The sequence below is a fragment of the Protopterus annectens genome, chromosome 5.part0 (assembly GCF_019279795.1).
Source record: "Protopterus annectens isolate FY-2018-M chromosome 5.part0, PAN1.0, whole genome shotgun sequence".
NCBI classification, from domain to species: Eukaryota; Metazoa; Chordata; order Ceratodontiformes; family Protopteridae; genus Protopterus; species Protopterus annectens.
Window position 1 is genome coordinate 1,849,629,381 of NC_056735.1, and position 5,000 is coordinate 1,849,634,380.

Here is a 5,000-nt window from a genome sequence, read left to right on the forward strand (position 1 = left end):
CTTAAACTTGAGGGTTCTATTTTTCTCTTTCTCCCCCTCCCCCTCCCTTGCTCTCCAGGCCAGTTCAAAAGATAGAGGAGTGAATAGAAATTATGCTCACTGCCTCCTTTGGAATAAAGCAGTATCGGTTCTCCTATCTGATCCACCTGGTAACTTAGAAACCTGACAGCAGCTTCAGCACGTGGACCTCTTGACACAGGGCAGGGGGCACCTTGTAGTCCAACTTGTCCATGCTGAACATAGCAGCTTGGAGGATGTGACAACTTCAGAGAGTTATATTCAGGAGATGTGCATGACATTATGAGGAAGGCTAGGAAGCAAAGTGTAAGCAAGTCGTACTTGGCTAAATTGAACGCATCTTCTCTCTGCTATCAGAGAAGGGGCATACATCCTAAACAGGAAGATGTACATATTGTCCTTTCATACCTCTTTGAGCTTTTCAGCACTGGCCTGGTTATATATATGTATTATTAAAGTACACCTATCAGCCATCTCATGGCTCTGTCCAGAGTACCAGCTAAGTAGTTCTTAAGGGGCATCTTTCATCTTGGGCCTCCCAGATGAATTCCAGCTCCAGACGGAGACCTGAACTTTGTTGGAAAACTTGATCTTACCTCATTTCGACCCACTTGCTTTTGCACAGCTCAATAATCTATCTTAGAAGATGGTCATTTTAGTTTTAATACTCTTGCTTGGTGGGTTTATAAACTACATGTTTTGATGTGCAAAGAGACCTTCCTCATCTTTCATAAGAACAGAGGGCATCTTTTGCACTAACCCCCTCCTTTATGTACAATGTAATGAAAGAAGTGGCACTATACCAAATTATTAAACTTAGTCTTTTTTTTCCGCATCCCAAGCAAAGGGGAATGAGTCCTACATTACCTAGCTCTGTACAGGCAATTGATACGCTATCCTGACAGAAGAAAAGATTTTAGAAAATCAGAACACCTGTTTGCCATTTATTGAAAATAAGGAAAGATAATCTATGGCAAAACAGATCATTCCTATAGCCTGTGTCCAAAGAGATGATTTCTAACTGGATGGCACACTGACAGTCACTGTTGCAACAAAATTTGTTGAAAACTTCTACAGGGATGAATCAGGTTTCATGCAAAAAGGACCATTGGCATTAGCGGTGCTTTCTTAAAAGGGGTTAGTGTGTGTTATAAAAAGAAGCAGCAACTTGGTCTTCTCTCTACCTTTTGTCCAGACATTACAGATGGGATTTGATTTCTGGACTAGAACAGAGTTCAGTTCAGCCATCACTAAAGGACATGCTGTCCTCATCTTCATCCACAGCACTGTTAGCTGCTCCATCTACATAGACTGCTAGTTTTGGCAGTCTTTCCTAAAGTTATGAATGCAACAATGAACCACACAATAAACACACTGAATTTGTGTAGTCAACCTGACAAAACTGTAGATGTTAAGAGTACAATTGCTGTTGCGGTCTTATTTACCACACAGTGTCCCCAGTGCACCTGGTGACCCTGGAGGTTGAGGTAGATTGACATATCTTTACTTATTTATTGTGTACATTGTTCATGTCTTCTCTTGTTCTCTTTTCTTTTTCTTCGGGTGTCACAGGAGGTAAGGATCTCACAATGACATTGCCAGAACCTAGGCTGTCAATCTGAGCACACTGTATCCCAGTTGAGCATTTCCAACACTTACAGTTGGTGAGACAACAAAAAAATAAAATATGGTTTGGTGTATGCCACCTTTGTGCTAGGAATGTGAGATTTGCATAGGAGAGGTTACGTCACCCTGACTGAGGGGGAAAAGATGGTCTGCTCTGAGACATTAGTTCCAGTTTTACTGTGCATGAGAAAAAAAGTCCTCAGATGGAATGAGACTTCATGAAGTATATACCACATTTGTTATACTAATGTTATATCGGAGTTTTAATAGTGTAATATGGATGTTTTCCTGTTGGTGCTTCAGGCCATGAGCGGTGTCCAATACCTTTAAGTGCTGCATACCTAAATATATGACTTGGATTTTCGCTGTTATTTCTAGTTATTTTGATTTTTATACCATGCTTTGTGAGTAGATTTGCTTTTCTTCAACTTTGATCCAGATATGCACTGTAAGCGCTTAGAAATTATCTGTACACTTCAATGTATTATACACATGCACATGTGTTTATGCTCATTTGATTGTGTATTGTCTTATGTATTTCATTATGCGGTTTAATTACATAATCTCCTTTTTCGCCGAGTCTTTGGGAGGAGGTAGAAAATGTCCCATTTTGACCAGTTCTCTTTTCCAGTTATTGAGAGAAATAAAATCAGTCTTGATAGAACTTGTAAACAAAATATTGCATCATGTTGGTTTTATCTCAGATTTTTCAGGCGTGCCATTATTAGTGAAGCTCAAAATATTAAGGGTCATTAGAATATTTCAGAACAAGCAGGAGATTAAGTTTTTTTTTGTTTTTGTAGAAAAAACTGTAGATGAGCTTGTAGCTTTCTTCGGCTGTGGACCTTTGAGTTTGAGGTCAGACAACGTTTAGGTGTTGCTTTGAGTTCCATAGATCGTAATGATATTTTACTGAAGACTGAGGGTGCCATTCATAAACATTATGCACCACAGAGGCACTGTTTATAAACGTTCTTACACAACAGGGTAAGAAAGTCTGCACAGTCTTACACATTGTGTATCCATGCTCAGTACAAATGCAAATGACCTGTCAGATTGTATGAGATTTTCAAAAGGAGCAGCATTTATGTATAGACTGATCCCATGGGATAGCATACCAGACAACAGTGGTGCAGCTGCAGATGATGTTATAGTTGTGAACACAGTGATTTATCTCCACTGCTAGTATGATACACTGCATGCAGTGCTGAGCAACATAGTAGCACTGTTGACAACAATGTCAACAAAGTTTGTTGTATAGCAGGAAAATCCCTACCAGCAATGGAGTTCCTTGCTGGGCAAACAAACATGCTAGCACACTCAAACCTGGCCTGCCTTCATACATAGATGCTACCAATGGGAGGTTACACATCAAATCCCATCATTACCATATTAGGGTGATAACTTCAATCCACCATCATATCTGTGGAATGAAGAAATTTTAGGAATCACTCATAAGCATGATGGCAGCCCACACTGCAGCAGTGACAAACTGCACAGTAGCATTTAATATACCTTGCCAAACTACTTGTCAGTTTTGCTACATGGCACAGATGTTCTGATCATTGCTTCCCTCCATCCTAATCACATGATTGCTTAGTACACAGTAGTATACTTGTGTGCCTTTCAGAAACAGTGTGTGTTTGTGTTGTACACCATCATGGACAACTGCAGTTTATTTCTGGGAGACACTAGTTCACAGCAGCATACTAGATATAGTAATGCTTGCCCACATCAGTGCACGAGTCTCTGAATCCCAGGGTTCACTTCTTGAAATGTATTGTTTTTGTTAACCATGTAGGTCAGCTGGCCTCTCCTGGATCTTGTACAGCCACAACACACAAGGGCAAGGGTTAATGCAATGTATATGGTCAGTTTAGAGTAGCCAATCATCTGTCATGTATTTGGGTGGAGGGAGAAAACTAGTGCACCTGGAGAAAAAATCTCCACAGATACAGGAAAAACGTACATTCTCCATACCCACAAAGATAGAACACCAGAATTTGTAGCTGTGAGAGTGAAATCCTAACTAGACAACCATTATTCTAACATTAGCATATTCTGTTGTATGTTACATTCTAAGATTTTAGTGTCATTCTGGAGTTCCACCCTAACCCAATTCAAGTGCAACTTGGACAATTAGATGGCAAACAGAAAATTCATCCCTGGTTCGGCACCTATGTCTTTAATGGACACAGGCAACCTGTAAATAGTTCATCATCCAGGCCCTAGCTTGTAAATATTTCATCTCCCAAGCCCCTGCTTACACTTATCAAGGGTATCAGAACTTATCAAAGGTTTGGGATTCATGGCTAGGAGGCCCTTGTGGTCGTTAGTGTAGTAAAAGGGGTGGGAGGATGACATAACGGTTAAGGAGCTTGCCTTAAAGACACAAGATGCAGGGTTTGATTCTTACATGGGGTAACTGGCTAGGCTTCAAATGGCCCAAAATGGAAGTTAGCCTAGTACTAATCTATGAACCTAAACACCTATGAACCTGTAAAATGGGACTACATGTAAAAGACTGGTCAGCAATATGAGGGGATTCGTAAAGGTTATTAGAAAGCATACACTATGTGTAACCTTTCTGAGTGAGAACAGACGGCAAAAAACATTGTGGTAGGGCTCTTCTTGATTTCAGAAACTTACCTTAGGTGTGCACCTAGTGTAAACAGTTATGAATCCCCCTTGTATCTTATCTGCAGAGATTCACCATGATACTGTGGTGTTGTGGTGCTGTCATCTTATTTTGTACTTCACTGTTCGTCACAGATCTTGTCCTGAATATTGAAATAGAAGTCACCTCTGCATATTCCCTGTATCCAATAAATATATATATTTTTTTAGTTTGTGTCAATGTCTCCTTTTGACGTCAGAAGGCTGTGTTATTTGGTGCAGCTGCCTATTAAGTAAGGTTTTATTTGGTTTCTGTACGTCCTTAATGCAAAGTGTGTGTTGTGGGTGGTTTTCTATACTAGTTCTGATGTCATTTTTAACACAGTTTAAAGCATTAGGCAGGTTGCTACATACATACAATAAGTTCAAGCACGGGCATAAATGCCCTTCTAGCTTGCCAATATACCATAATACTTGTTCTCATAACAAGTGTCCGGACTGTTATTAAAAATATCTAAACTAGTGCTTGCATTAATGTAATTTGGTAGTTTGTTCCAAGCATCAGCTACTCTGTCAGAGAACCAATTAGTACACTCCTCATTCCTATAGTCTTCTACACGTGTAGTCTGATGATTCTCTAGTACTTTTTGATAACCCCAAATTCCCAGAGGAAGTTGTCCCTAAATGCCCTGTATACCTGAATAAGATAATCTCCTTTTAGATATCTGTAAGAGAGACTG

The 5,000-nt window shown here is 39.9% G+C and overlaps 1 protein-coding gene across 1 annotated transcript in view; it reads right to left on the minus strand.

The window, feature by feature from the left end:
* Window positions 1-5,000, minus strand: part of WDFY2 (WD repeat and FYVE domain containing 2) — a 543,829-nt gene that overhangs the window by 286,950 nt on the left and 251,879 nt on the right. The window lies entirely within an intron of this gene.